Source organism: Ictalurus furcatus, chromosome 6 (assembly GCF_023375685.1).
Source record: "Ictalurus furcatus strain D&B chromosome 6, Billie_1.0, whole genome shotgun sequence".
NCBI lineage: Eukaryota > Metazoa > Chordata > Actinopteri > Siluriformes > Ictaluridae > Ictalurus > Ictalurus furcatus.
Window position 1 is genome coordinate 15784127 of NC_071260.1, and position 15009 is coordinate 15799135.

The 15009-nt window shown below is 37.1% G+C and overlaps 1 protein-coding gene across 1 annotated transcript in view; it reads right to left on the reverse strand.

Annotated features, from left to right (window-relative positions):
• The window catches only part of gli2a (GLI family zinc finger 2a), a 71743-nt gene extending 60185 nt beyond the window's left edge, over nt 1-11558 (reverse strand). Inside the window, exon 1 of the mRNA XM_053626726.1 lies at nt 10580-11558. The gene's annotated coding sequence lies outside the window, so the exon portion shown is untranslated. The remainder of the gene's footprint in view (nt 1-10579) is intronic.
• Nucleotides 11559-15009: the final 3451 nt, after the last annotated feature.

Consider the following 15009-nt stretch of genomic DNA (forward strand, 5'->3'; position numbering starts at 1 on the left):
GGAATTACTGCTAAATAATAACTGTCTCAATTCTGTTCGCCAAATGGATGCTTTTACACAGACTGAAAAGTTGATTTAGAGTGGAAAAGACAATCTGGTAAATCTTTGAAACAGTTTTAAAAAGTCATATGGACTATACTTTTGGAAATTCATACTGCATTGCATTGAGCTTAAATCTAAAATTATCTCACATTTGGAATACATTTTAGGTCCACGAGTCTTTGCTGTTGTAACATGGTAAATGCAAATATAAATTTTCATATGGTCAGCATCTTTTAAGCAGAACATAGCCCATATTCATCATCTCTCAGCGATGCCAGCTGAATATCTTACTGCCAAGGTAAGCCGATTCGAGATGGGTTGTTGGCCTTGGATGGCATCTGTTTCACTTTTCTAAGCCAAAAAAGTCCATTTGCCGTCTTCTGTCACTGACACCTCTTTCAATGTGTTGTTGGGGCTTCACCTAAATAACTTTCCTTTATAATAGCAAGGTACCTTTATAACTGGTGATCTCATGATCTCTCTGACATCAGTGAGTGACAGATGTTCAGTTATAATAGGCTGTAAAACACATTCTCTCCAAGTAACACGGTCCATCACACAGGAAGGTTGAATTTGTCAACTCACAAGATACCTGGACTAATCTTTGAAGACTCTATCAACATTCCAACAAGCACCAGAAACCAGAAATTACAGCAGCATGGACTGCTCTGGAACAGAAACACACTAGGAATCAGTGCTCCGGGAAATTGTTCCTAAATGCCAACAACACATGCCCACGTCATGCCATAAAAAACCAGGCTGAGACTGACCTTTTGACATGGCTGCTTAGATTTGATGGGATAGTACAGGTGTCAGAAACCGACTTGACAGGTGGTAGTTAGGGATGGCTGCTCTGACAAGTGCAGTGTGTGAAAAGGATCAGAACATCAGGTCCATGTGTCTCAGTGCTATGGGACCCTGCAGAGTTGGGAGCCAATCCTCTGCAGGAGTCTGTGCTCTGGTTCGCCTTATGCCACTGAGCCCCATGGTTCAGCCACAAGTGCCTGACAAATAACCTCTTTCAGGCTACCTGTATTTGATCCCATCTTTGCATTGACACTACTACATGCCACCAGAAAGGGTTAAGAAATAACAATTCTGCTTTCATGGTAGCTTCACAAAGGAAATATAAACTATTTGGTTTGGATCTTTTGCTTTTTCTCTCTCAGTAATGTAACTAAATTGATGTAAATTTAAAAGACAATAATCATGTAGGGTCTCAAAATGTCAAAGTTTCTTTGCTTTTAGAAAACGGTCAATGGTCAAAATGTCCAGCTATGAATGTGTGAAGTATGGCTTTAGCAGTTTCCTTTCATGGCCATAATCAACAGGTATGCCAAGGACCTTTCTGCTCTTAGGTCTGGATGAAAATGACTAAATAAAAAAAAAAAACAACAACACACAGAATATATCCTCAACGAATGTACAGAATTTATAGAATTATTATAACGTAGGGCAATGTTGGAACTTTATAAAGCTGACTATTAGGTCTGGCAGAAACACTGCAGTCCTTTCATCAGAAGACCAATAACAGGGATGGTAAATAAGTGCAAAGTAAATTTTCTGACTATTCCAGCACTCTTAGCAATGGACTGAGCAGTCATGTTTGTGCTGCAGCTTCATTCTACTTCAACTTCTCCTCTCATCACCTCTCAGTGGAACACAAACACACATTAAAGCAAACTATTAATTTGAAATATTTGAATCTCTTTATGCTTTTTGCCCTGATATCTTTTTCACAGGACAATGATGGTGACACACATCCATCCATGTTTCTTCTAAAAAGTCAATGACCCAAAAAGCAGGTCAGAGCAACTGAAGTTTCCTGCCATTAAGTCATCCGTAGACAAAGACAATTCTTTGTTGAGCTATTAATGGTGAATTGTATGGAATGCCTACAGAAAATTCTGTTACTGTTGTTTGCAAATATGTGTTAAAATTATATGTTTTTTCAGATCTTTTAAAGCTGGGGTCAGAAATTAATTTAAATTTCTTTTTCACTTTGGTTCGTTTTGAACAGAACCGATATTTTTACATTCTTTCTCCAACGTTCCTGCCCCCCTATTTAGTTACAAACTGGTTACAATAAAATATAAAATTATAAAATGGTTAATAACATCCTTTACATATGGGAGCCTAATATGCTTATTTGAAGTATTTAAACAAAATTTTTTATTAAAAAAAAAAAAAAAACATTTTCAGGCACCCTTCTACTTTGCAATGTGATTTGTTGCTTTGATATATATATATATATATATATATATATATATATATATATATATATATATATATATAAAAAACACTTTTTACATGGATTTCCTGCTGTGTCCCAATCTGTAGCCACGCATGCAGAAAGTGAGGAATTCCGAACAGGAATTTAGGCCTATTGGAAAATGTTCCGGTTTAGTCTATACTTTCTTGAAATCACACTGTGATGAAAAAATAAAGTTTGTAACCAGTTAATCACTTTTTAAAAAAATAACATTCTCACGCTGAAACATTATAGAGTAGTTTTCTTTGTTATTTTCAGTGAAAGATTTAGTTCATTTTCACTTTTTAATCCCTGTAACATTTCTAATCCCTGCTTAAAACATTTAATGTAACTAGACTTGCAACCATTCCATACAGACTTACTGACTTTACTTACAAATTATTTAAAGATACTACACCAGATAATTTTACAGGTTTCTCAAAGGTATGGATTGTAAGCATCAAAGAGAGCTGAGTTTGACATACTGCAGCCTATTCCCAAAAATTCACTTCTATCTTAGAGAACTGAGTAGGATGAGTCAGTCTACAGGCTAACAGTTCATTCCCTTTGCAAAAAAAGGAGAACTTTTCTATTTACTTGAGGCCAGTCCTAACCACTGTGGATGGTCTATCAGTACGGTCTTCCTCTTGTCGGTAACAGCAAGAACACCTTTAATTTAATCTGTTTTTTACTAGCCAGCATTTTCCTGTCGTATATTATGGGTTGGAGTAGTACATTATGTAAAAATAATGGTTTTAAAGAGTTATATTTTATGGCATTCCAGAACACACACCCAGACTATGTCCTCAAGGAGAGATACTAAATATACTGCAAAATTAGAGATTTCAGTTTAGCTTTTGCCTTTCATTCCACTTCAGTTTGGCTGCTGAGAAGCAATATTAACATTCATCTGTGTAGCTCTGCTTAAAAATGTAACTGTTCAGCAGTACCATTCCTGCAGGGCATTTCCAAGACTACTTGCTACTTGAGATTACAAAACCAAAAAAATTCTTATCAGATAGAGCTAGACAAAGGTAGATATGAAGGTTTATTAAAGCCAGATGTGTTTCATGCTAACAATGCATGCATAAATCCCTTCTACACAAGCAAGCTTTGATGAGTTAGCATTTGGATTCCATCTGTAATATTACTGACCTCTGAAGAGGGGGTAAAAACTAAACAAATTGAAAAAAGAAAAAGGCAAAAGACAACCAGTGTCAAAAGGATGAGTCTGCCCTTCCCCCATCAGGCCCACATAAAATGCAATATCCTGTGGTTGAGCTCTTTGTGCCCCTTCAATCTAAAACAGATGTTAGCTTCACAGCCTACACATAAGCATGAGGAGGAATACTTCACTGCAGGAGAAACATAGCTATGTATATTTAAGGTGCTAATTTAATCATCATGACTTATGTTCATGCTACAAACAGCTTTCAAAATCGAGTAAAGCTCACTGATGAGAATGCTGTGTGAGACTCTGAGGTCACAGCTGTTGATTGTCACATTACAAAGCTCATGAAGGAATTTGTTTCCTCTCAGCACCATTTGCTTGGATCACTAAAACCAAGTAGTGTTGTTAGCACTTTCCTGTCACAACCTCAGCTGTCATCCCTCTCACCGTGAATCACTCTTATTAACATACTAGTGTAACACCATAAATATAAGTAAATATAGATTTATGAAAACAATGCAGGAAAGTAATTCATTTACATTATGAATCCCAACCATGCAACCAACATTTAATTGGGAATATAGTGTTACGCACAGATATAGTATTCTTTATTCAGTTTCACAAAAGTCACAACCACTCACTCAGGCCTTTATAGTGGCCCATGCTGTAGACAGGAAAGAAAACGAACCTGAAAATAGCACTTAACTGTATTATTTAGCACATAACTGATTTATTTTGGCTTGTTTTTGATAATATAGTCAATGTTACACTGTTAAAGGGTGAAAATAACTGTGAGAAACACAATTAACATCATGTTTCTATTTTAAACTGTGCACAACTGAAAATGGCTGTACAGGCATCAGAGCTGGTTACTGCTGGTTAAAGTTGGTCTGATGTTTGTATATCTGGTCCACCAGCATGGCCAATTTGGATGATTACCAAAACCTGACTGGATAAGCTGGAATGGTGCATCTAGCATGGCCAGTATGCTTGTAATGCTGGTGATCATCTGTACTGATCATCTGTGCTGTTTTTTCCATGATGATTGAGATAATTGGCAGAATAGTTAACAAGGCAGACTACACTATATCAAACTGATTTGAATTTATCTCAAAAGGATAAAGCACAACCTTCACTAACAGCAGGCAATTAGCGATTCTCAAAATGTCAGATTGCGTTCTCAAGATTTCTCAACACTGTCACTATGGGTGAATGTATTTTACCACTCAGTATGAGACATCCATCTGTCTGAGCTGTTGTCCGAGTTGTGAGTCAGCAGTATGTCAGCTGGGAACAGGAAAGAGGGGATGTGCAGTCTAATGATGCATGTGTGGGGGGCTAGAAATATACCAGTTGTTTGACACCCCTACCAGTAGTCTTTGATCTGATCACCTACAAGTCAGCTGCTCTAAGAAGGTGTCCAGTTCAGCAGCCTGCAGCAGGAAAACTGTGATGAAAGTGTGGTAATTTCCCCATGTGGCCCTTTTCCTAAACCTTAAACCCTTGAAAGAGTTACCTCTCAGAGAGAAGTGCTGCACACACGGTAAAGAGCTACATAATTTAGTTAGCCTAGGTGTTGATAGATGATGACAGGATAGCAGATGATCTTGATATTACTGGTCATAATGAATGAATTCCTTAGTGAACAGCCTTAGCCCGGCAAGGGTCCAGCACAGCGTTCAGCAAAAGGCCATAAGAGGGAGTTGATGCGTGTGTGTCAGGGAATGGGACGGGCTGATTGCTAAAGACTACCACATGGCTTCTCCTTGCTCAACACGTACGACTCATCTTCCTTGGCTGGAGAGGAGTCTGTGGCCTGGCAGAGGTTCAACACTCCTCTCAGATGCTCCTGCTCATCCTTTGGAACATAATGGGGAGATCCATCCGCCCACTCCATTCCTGGTGAGTCAGGTTTGGGATATGGGAGGCCACCCGATAAATCACAACTGGCTTACATTGTCTGCTGCACTTCCAATAATCCTGCCATGGAAGCGAAAACAGAAGATTTCCCTTAAGAAGGTTTTACCAACCTGCCCGAGGGCACTGTGCAGTTCAGAATAGACTTCTGCATCAGATTAGCACTAGCAACATCCATGTGGAACAGTGGGCCATTGTTTGAGTCCATGTTGTTGAGGGAAAGAAAGAGCAAGGCAACTTACTGCCCATGAAGATGTCACCATGACCATTATGATGAGCCTTTCACCACTGGCTGCCTGGGTCCTTGCCCAGGTGAAATAGAACATTGTGTGGTTATCATGCACATATAAGCTGGTCCTCATGTATGGTACTTTACAGATGTTACAGTATACTGCCAGTCTCTAAAGAATCAAAATACCTATTTTTCACACACCACAGATTACGACACACAATTATATGTGGTGCAAAAAGTACATTGTGCCCTCAGCTATAATCCTCATCACTCTCATTAATGAGTCAGTAGTTGAGCAAGTGCAATGTTCATGCATTAGCTCATTCTAAAGTTCATCACCCCAAGATTAACTGTATGAATGATTGTTCTCACAGTTTAAAAAATAAGCTACACTGCAAAGCATTACTCTCAATTGCTCAAAAAGACATATAATTTTGGTAAAGTATAGTGTTTACTCTTGGTCAATTAATGAAATAAATCCATCCTCCACACACTCTGCCTAGTCTTCATATGAATCACAGGTGGATGTGTGCTTTGGGAAATGCTAGCATTGCTCTGTGGACAGAGTATTCCCAGATATGCCAGATTATATTTTTTTAAAAATGTTTAAACAGTGTGATTTCATCTGCTGATATTTTCATTTTTAGATTGCGAGACCAGAGTATTAAAGAAAGAGAGAAAGTAAAATGTAGGTCAAAGTAAAATGATAAGACAGATAGAACATATTTTTTTAAATCATAAAAAATAAAAAAAAAGTCATTGTTGTAGTTTTAATCACCTGTTGAACAAAAAAACTACAAAATTGAAACATTTGTTTTCCTATAACTCATTTTCAATATTCTGAAAAGTGTAAGCTCCACCTACTGTTACCTCATTTTTTCAGCAGGCTCTAAATATACTAAGACATGCATGCCTTTATCATACAATATTATTTCCAACAGGCTATGCTGAATTCATTCATACCACGCAATATTTAATTCTCAAATCAGAAGATTTCATTTTCTATAATAACTGACAGCATTGTCAGCTGCAAGGCAAATCACAGATTTATTTTAATGCCCTCATTCAAATACATTATGTTTTCTATAGTAACAACTCATTCACAAGGACTTGTATGCTGACAGATCCACATAATTTAAGCTTAAATGGATTATAAAAATTTTTTTACAAATAAAAGCATATAACCTTTCATATAGTGGGAAAGCTTTCTGTAAGGAGACTTTATTTAACAATAATGGACGGAGTCTCCAGTGTCACAGCGCTTTGTAACAATCAGAGCTTTTCCTTTAAGTTTTGTACCATGGGAAAGAGAAAAAAACTGATGGTGGTGAGAGGATGACTATTTATAGCTGGTATAATAAAAGTAATAACAGGAACTTCTATTATGCACATCCCACAACAAAAAATAGAATATAAGAATAAATGGATAAAAATTATGAATTGTTAATAAATAAATTTAGAACTTAAAAAAATTTACTTTTTTTTTAATTGTTGGTAAAATATTAAAGGAATAGAAGACTTTGAAACATGCTGATATAGGAAATCAAACAATCACCATAATAATTTTTTTAAAAATTTGCTTCACATCGGGCCGTATCACACCACACCCTGTCACTGATTATTTCTTATAACTGCATGTGTTATCATACTTGATTCCATTTTTAGACCTAAAACTTTTAAAGATAAAATAAAAAAATAAAAATAAAAACAATAAAATAAATGCTATTCTTGTGACTTTTTCTGAAGGACTGATACATTTTAACTAGCCATTTTTTTAAGGTTAGGGATAGTTCCAGAATAAATTAATCCATAGATTGGTCCATGTATAATTGGAAAGATAAGTAGGAGGTTTTTTTGGTTTCTTTGATGACAAACCAAGCGCAAACAATGCCCTAGTAGCTGCACAAGAGTTGGTAAAATGTATGAAGAATGCTTTTCAACACTGAAAACAGGATGTGATGTAGTCTCAATTAACCCCAGCTACTCATCTGAGAAAGAAGCAGATGTCTAGAAGGGCCTCTGACAGCCGTCACTAAAATGCTGGAATTGTCCTATACCCTAATGGCCAGTGCTGAAGAGCTAAAACTCAAAGTTCACTCTTTGAAAGCATAAAGACATGTAAGGAGTTAGCACTCTTCCCACTCCTCAGTTTCCTCAACACTCTACCACCAACTCCAGCTGAACTCACCGCTGCATATTTGTATGAAACACTGCTGTTTTGCTGACCACTTGAGGATCCATCAATTCACATGGAGATACAAGTGTACTTCAGCTACTCCTCACAGATTCGGCTAATAGATTTGAGATCTGACACTAACACCGCCCCAGACACAAGGACTCCAGTTTAAGCTGAGCTCATGGACTGTTCAGGGATGCCCCCCAAAATGTGATTAACCTCACCGACACCCCTAATGGGCAGAGATTACACTTAAGCTAGCTAGGTTTGAAAACTCCATGGGGCTGACGTGATCAGAAGCCAATATGTTACACGAATAGAAATGAAGAAGAAGAGGCAGGCTGTTTTTTGTGATTGATCCATTTTTAAATACTAGTGTTATTTCCATGCAATTAAACTGCCATGTCTCCACACTTTCGTTTTCACATTTGCACGATAAAATTCCAGAAAGACACAAAATCAGAAAAGATGACAAAGTTAATTTCATCTTGCCAAGCTTTGCGGGCCAAGCACCCAACCCAAAGAGTTAAAACAGCACAGCGAAGCCACAACAAGAAATAAAAACCTAAAGCCATGGGAGGGGAGTAGCTAAAATAAATGTTTGGAGTGAGTCAGAATGAAGGAACTTTTGGCCATTCATGTTGATTATTAATTTTTTATGAATGGTACAGTCTGGGACCTGAGTCGATCTGCAGCATGCTCAGAGAATGTAGCTTAAACACAGAGAAGATGCTAGTGATGAACAAACTCAAATCCTAAGTAGCTTTCAAAACAGTGATGATATATAAATCAAAAATATTCTTTTAAAATGCAGTACACATTAATATATTTTAAACAGAGATGATGATGATGTTTTATGTCATAAAGAATGTGTTTACGTTTATAATATTACACATTATTTAGTAATAATATTTAAAATATTCAGTCTTATTGAATGATAAAAGTATAAGCAAAGAGAGAATTGGCAGGCAAAGGCACTACAGCAAATCATTCTTTCAGAATCCTGGGACAGTTAATTTATTAACTAATATAATTATAATTATAATTATATATTAATTATTAATTTATTAATCTGCTTTAAGTCATGTATCGTACTGGCATCATTAAACTTGATAATGCCATGTAGACTAATGTTTACTGTTTATTACTCATTCGGTTGCTTTTTCTGAAATTTGTATGAGCCCATCATAAATGTATATCCTCATCTGGTCTATTCTGTTAATATCTTTGTACTCTCCTTGGCCCCATGAAAAAAATCCTAGAACCACCTCTGTGACAGTAATATTATATTCATATGATGACTAAGTCTATTTCTTTTTAACGCACATATTTTCTATTCCATAAACATTCCAGTCATTACTGTTTGAACTTTGGTTAACTGTTAGAACAAAGTGGAACAATGTTAACTGTTAGTGTGCTGTATACTGGTGACCTCTGGTAAAACTAAGGTCATTTTAAATAGTTCCCTGAAAGTGACCTTTTCCAAAGTATTTCTACCAATCCAATCTAAATGAATCCACATTCATTTATTAAGATTATACCAAAAATACTGGGGTTAAAATCCACATGCCTCGCATATATTTTCTCAGTTTTGCTCATCTAATGCATCCCAAAAAATTTTAACAAGTGCCGTTATTAAGTGGAGAACATTGTCAGGCATCACAAAACAATAGCAGCTCACAATTTACACTTAAAAACCACATGATTAAACGAGTAAAGTGCAACAACGCACATGATCTAAAGACATTACATCACCTTTCATTGTTTGCTTTGCCCACATAAAGTGAAGTTCTGCACTTTAGTACGAGAGACTTTTCACTAAGCTGTCACTTGCATTTTCTACACCTCCTCTAGTACTGTCTAGTGGATCGCATTCATGTTTGTTTTCGAAGGTTCCCTTTTTCTGTGTTCATTAAATTTTACACACCAAAGAGAGAAAGCGCGAGAGAGTCTTAAAGTAATGCACAGAAAAGCAAGCCTAAGACATGAAAGTGATGCAGCCGTCCCACGTCTCAGAGGCTCATGACCGGAGACCAAGCGAGGCTGAATAATCTGAATAGCCCATCATTTCTTTACAGCCTTTCATTCGCTCTGTCTCTGACTGTTGGAACTCCTCATTCCACACAATAGCAAATTCACTAAGACCTTTCTTCTTATGCTAATGGTCTCAACTGGGCATCACATTGAATTTAACACACGCAACACACACACACACACACACACACACACACACACACACATTCAGTGTATTGCTTTTACTTGAAATTGACATGCGCACTATAACTCAAACATCCATTTTAGAGAGATAGTTAGGTATCTGTTGCTTAATTGTAACTTAGTGCAGACATTCTTCTGTAATAATGAGGTGTTTTATTTTTAGTTTTGATTTGGTGGGTTCTGTATGTTTTTGAATGTGTCTACAGTGATGATGCACAAACCTGATTTGCAGTAGTAGTAAATAAACCAACAAACACAAACTGAGGAAGGGAGAGAGAGAGAGAGAGAGAGAGAGAGAGAGAGTATATATTATCTCTCTCTCTGAGATATATATATATATATATATATATATATATATATATATATATATATATACATCACGTAAGGAAGTAGTACTCCAGCAGTTGCCATATTCAGTGTACAGATGTGTTATTGTGTGTGCTAAACCTTATTCGTAGATCAGTGTGACAGGCTGTATGGTTTACACATCGACAGAAAGTTGTGCATCAAAACAAACTCCAGCGTGTTCGGTTTCTAAAAGCATGAAGTGTAAGTGAAGAAGGTTGAGCTCACCTCTCTCTCCGCAGACAAACTTTGCTTTAACTTAACTATGACCAGAAGCAGATCGCGGGTTCTCGCTGGTAAGCTGAACTGAAAATCCACTCATGTCCTTAAATCTTCAGCGCGCAGGGCTTCACAGAGAACAATGTGCTTCTTCAGCTCGATCTTCATGCCTTTAAACTTCTGCAGTCCATCACGCACACATCGCGCAAGTTTTCAACTGGGAAAGAGATGCTCTCTCTCTCTCTCTCTCTCTCTGTGTGTGTGTGTCGTCTTCCAGAGGAAAGTTGGTACGTTAAAAAGTTTTCTGAGCGGAGTCTGATCCTCTGTGCTGTGCAGAAACCAAGATGTTTGAGTTGTTTCCAGTCTTTTTGCCCTCCCCGTATCTCCCCCTCTATCTCTCTATCACCCCCTTCCGTGGAGTCTCGCTCCTTCGAGCTCCAGCCACATTGACTACTAATATCACAACCACTTTATAGTGTCTCAGTGCAGTACAAACTGCTAGTATGCGTTTTCACACGGTACATCAGTCCAAAAACGAGCCGAAAGGAAAGGTTTTATGCGGTGTTCTGAGGACAAACGTGGCTGATACACTTCACTGTGTTTAAACGGGATACTAGTCTCTTTATTTACAGTTTCGGATTTTATTGCATTATGTTCATCACACAACTGCAAAGGAAAACAACGAACACTTTATGTACACTCCCGACCATTAAAAAAAACAACAAAAAAAAACTTATTGTGAAAAATGAATTAAAAGTTGGATTGATGTTGGAGGCTCGAGATTCACAAATTTTAAGGGACCGTCTCTAAAGTTACACACGACATTGGTATACACGTTTCTAACTTCAATAGCATTTGAAGATGATGACTTACAGTCCCAAAACCAACTGTAAAGTGTTCATGTGGGTGTCAGGTATAATGCACTTATTTATTTATTTTTATTATTATTCTTTTTTTTTTTTTTTTTTTTTTTTTTTTTTTAGAGTTTTGATAAATAAACTATCAAATCATGTGTAAGTTTTGCCATGTACAACTCCAATTCCCAAAAAGTTGGGATGCTGTGTACAATGTAAATAAAAACAGAATTGAACGATTTGCAAATCTCATAAACCCATATGTTATTCACAGTAGAACATAGAAAGCATATCAAATGATTAAACTGAGAAATGCACCATTTTAAGAAAGAAATAAAGTAATTTTGATGTTTGATGGCCGCAGCACGTCTGAAAAAAGTTGGGAGGGGGCAACAAAAGGCTGGAAAAGTAAGTGCTACTAAAAAGAAACAGCTGAAGGTTAATTAACAACAGGTCAGTAACATGATTGGGTATAAAAAGGGTATCTTAGAGAGGCAGTCTTTCAGAAGTAAAGACAGGCAGAGGTTTAAAAATCTGTGAAAACTGCATCTACAAATTATGGGACTATTTCAGAATAATGTTCCTCAACGTACAATTACGAAGACTATGAATATCTCATCATCTACAGTACATAATATCATCAAAAGATTCTGAGAATCTGGAGAAATCTGTGCGCAAGGGACAAGGGCATAAATCAATATTGCATGCCCGTGATCTTCGGGTCCTCAGGCAGCACTGCATTAAAAACAGGCATGATTCTGTAATGGAAATCATTACATGGGCTCAGAAACACCTCCAGAACTCATTGTCTGTGAACACAGTTCGCCATGCCATACACAAGTGCTGGTTAAAGCTCTATCATGCAAAGAAGAAGCCATATTTGAACATGATCCAGAAATGCTGCCATCCTCTCTGGACCAAAGCTCATTTAAAATGGACTGAGGCAAAGTGGAAAACTGTTGTGTGGTCAGACGAATTGAAATTTTAAATTCTTTTTGGAAACCATGGATGCTGCGTCCTCCAGACTAAAGAGGTGATGGACCATATCAGTGCTCAGATCAAAAGCCTGCGTGTCTGATGGTATGGGGGTGCATTAGTGCCTATGGAATGGGCACAATCAATGCTGAAAGGTATATACAGGTTTTAGAGCAACATATGCTTCCATGCAGATGATGTCTTTTTCAGGAAAGACCTTGCATATTTCAGCAAGACAATGCTAAACCACATACTGCATCTATTACAAAAGCATGGCTTTATAGTAGAAGAGTCCAGGTGCTGAACTGGCCTGCCTGCAGTCCAGACCTTTCATCAAGTGAAAACATTTGGTGCATCATGAAATGAACAAATGACAAAGAAGACCCAGGATTGTTGAGCAACTAGAATCCTGTATCAGACACGAATGGGACAACATTCTTCTCCCAAAACTCAAGCTACTGGTCTCCTAAGTTCCCACACCTATACGCACTGTTGTTAAAAGTAGAGGGGATGCTATGCAGTGGTAAATATGGCCCTGTCCCAACTTTTTTGAGATGTGTTGCTGCCATCAAATTCAAAATGACCTTATTTTCACTTAAAATGGAACATTTTCTCAGTTTAAACATCTGATATATTTTCTATTTTCTATTTTCTATTGTGAATAAAATATGGGTTTATGAGATTTGCAAATCACTGCATTTATTACTGTTTTTATTTACATTTTACACAGTATTTTTGGAATTGGGGGTTGTATTTCACTACCGAATGGGCTCATACACAAAATATACCATAATTTAAAGCTCAATAGTATTTGAAGAGAATGACTTACCGTCGCAAAACCAACTGTAAAGTGTTCATGTAGGTGTCAGGTATAATGCACACCTTTTAGATTTTTGATATTTAACTATACAATGCATGAACCAAAAAACTTACACGAACCGACATTTTTGGTAATTGAGCGCAATTTTTTAAAAACTGTATAGGGAACTGTATACAGTTTAATTTATTTATGTATATGTTTAGACAGATTGTGGATGGGAGCCAAAGGAATTCAATATTATTTACATAGGCCGAACTTCCAGTCAACGTTTTGAGCCCTGTTGAACTGCTTCTCTGACATGGAAAGGCATGCCACAGGGATCACCTGCAGCGGTGACATTCAAGGTGAAAAAAAGATAATAATAATCTTATCAAATTGCTCAGTAATCATTTAGTTTCTCACTCACTCACTCACTCTCCTATATAGTTTTCAAAAAATTGCGCTCCATTACCAAAAATGTCAGTTGAGTCAACAAGGCAGTTATCTCATGGCCAGCTGACAGACATAAAATGCAGAAAGCAAATAAACATGTTTGAAATATTAAAACATTCTTGTATCAACAGTTCTTTTAATTATTTCCTTAATAGACCTTTTCTGTGTGAAGAAAACGATTAATTCCAATATGGGTCATTTTGACCCCCCTTTATGCATTCATGTAGGTTTTTTAGTTCATGCATTGTAGGGCTAAATACAAAAACTCTAAAAGGTGTGCACTAAATTGCTTTAAAAAACAACAATGCATGCGGCCGAGCAGTGTGGTGAAAAGATCCTCCTATTATTCTGTCTTGTATTAATTTACAAAAAAAAAAAAAAAAAACTAAATCGGCTCTCAGACAGGAGGTGGCTCCCATCATTCATTTAAAGGAGTCAGCTTGTTCACGAATGACACATCACTATTTAGCTGCTACAGTGCCATGCAAAGTACATTATCTTTCTTTATGCTCTGCTCATATCATGTTCACGTAAACTGGAACTCGTATAGACATTTACACACCTTGTTTTCCTGCTCAACATCAGAGGATGTTAGTGTTTCAATTTTAACCCCTTTACTGGTACAAAAACAAAACAAAAACATTTTTTAATCGGCATATATCCATTTCCCCCCTTACTGACTGTGTGAGCTAGTTTTTGGTAGAATTGAGAGCTGTCAGCCAATAAGACATGAGTATTTCCACGTATTTTCCTGTAAACCCTGTCTGAATGGTCTCGCCTCCATTCACTGAAGATAAAATACAACACGCCCTTCACTGAAGATACAAAATCCCAACCCAGCCCTCTTCTTTGACTGACGTTGAGTGACAAACCGTTCCAAGTGGAGAATTATTTGGGGCTAAAGAAAAAAATCTTTGGGGCTGAGTTTGTAATGGTTTTAATGGTTATTATGGGAATTGTATTGGTTTTTAATGCAAACTGTAATGGTCCCTGTGGGTCTCCACTGGTAATTTGGGGTGGTGATAGCTCAGTGTTTAAGGCATTGGACTTCTGATTGGAAGGTTGGGAGTTCAAATCTCAGTATCACAGAGCTGCCACTGCTGGCCTTGAGTATGGCCCTTAACCCTTAACTGCTCAGTTGTATAAATGAGATAAATGTAAATTGCTCTGGATAAGGGCGAATCATACCGTAAATGTAACTTGTTGCCTTCTATTGGTGGCATGTGAATACCATTAAACACCAATAATTATAATGGTAACAGATAGCAGATGGTTTATAATGGTATTTGTAGTGGAAACCATTAGAATTTCTGTGATGATTTCTATATATTTTTTTTCAGCAGGGAGGATATTCTACA